Source organism: Arachis ipaensis, chromosome B08 (genome assembly GCF_000816755.2).
Source record: "Arachis ipaensis cultivar K30076 chromosome B08, Araip1.1, whole genome shotgun sequence".
Lineage (NCBI taxonomy): Eukaryota > Viridiplantae > Streptophyta > Magnoliopsida > Fabales > Fabaceae > Arachis > Arachis ipaensis.
In genome coordinates, this window is record NC_029792.2 from 127,878,658 (window position 1) to 127,879,886 (window position 1,229).

Below are 1,229 nucleotides of genomic sequence, written 5' to 3' on the forward strand. Positions count from 1 at the left end.
ATTTTTCGTGATTAATTAATTTTAGTATATACCTAGCGTAGTTGATGAATTTAACTTAATTTTGTTTAAAATCTTTCATCATTTTTAATGTTGTTTTATTGTTTTAATTTATGATTTATCTATTTTTATCACGATATTAATTTATTGAGAAAATATTTATATTATCATTTCATCAAATATCACTACTTGATCGGAGGCTTTTTGTTTATCATTTGTTGTTAACTAAAATAAAATATAGCTTTCTTATTTAGAAAGTAAAATTGAATTCTTATTAATAAAAACATGGAGTGTACAATTCGAGTAGAATATTTTGAACTTCTTGCTTCCATATATCTTTAAATTAAGTTAGAATTATATATTTGATTTGAATTATGTGATACTTAAGACTACTTAATTATTTATATATCTAAAATAACCCACTAATTAAACTTTAGTGGGTAGGAATGTGAGTTGTTAGGCATTAACTATGTTTGGTAAATTACAGTAAGTTTAAGAAGATATGTATATATATATGCTCAATTATTAACACAGAGCAGTTACTGGTCCTGAATATAGCGAACCCTTATGATAATAAATAATATAATAAATTATCTAATATATATTAACATATATTGATGTTAGAGAGTTTAGGTAGGAGACACAGATACAGATTTTGAATGCACAAACCAACCACTTACAGTGTCACAAGAAGAACAAGACAATATGGGAACACTGGACTACATGACAAATAAACTTTCTTTATAAGGTTAGAATAAATCATTCAAAATATTTTTGAATTATTAAAATTGTTGATAAAAATGTTTTTTAAATTTGATAAGAATAAAAATATTCTTAAAATATTTTAAAACATGATAGAAAAATGCACATTTTTTAGTAAGTGACTAATGACTTTTTTATTTAGCAAATTATTTGTGTATTTCATCTGAATTTTTGTAAGAATACTGAGATAATTATTTAAATTAAAGTACATGTAAAAATTATATCAAAATCCAATTATTATGTTTTCTTCATCTTTTAGAAACATTTTTTGCCATTGACAAAAAGAAAATTTACTTGGTATAACACCAAATTTAAGGATACAAAATAAATTTTTCACTACAAGAGAAATGTGATTTAGCGGCGGTTTTTATAGGGATTAGTAGTGGTTTTAAACCGCCACAAAATGAGTTACAAGCGCTTCGAGAAATGTTGCAATATGGGGCGTGAAGATTTGATTTTGTGGCGGCTTT

The 1,229-nt window shown here is 24.3% G+C and overlaps 1 protein-coding gene across 1 annotated transcript in view; it reads left to right on the plus strand.

The window, feature by feature from the left end:
* LOC107611765 (myb-related protein 308) overlaps window positions 1-1,229 on the plus strand; it is a gene marked incomplete in the record, with an annotated part of 8,228 nt that overhangs the window by 2,595 nt on the left and 4,404 nt on the right.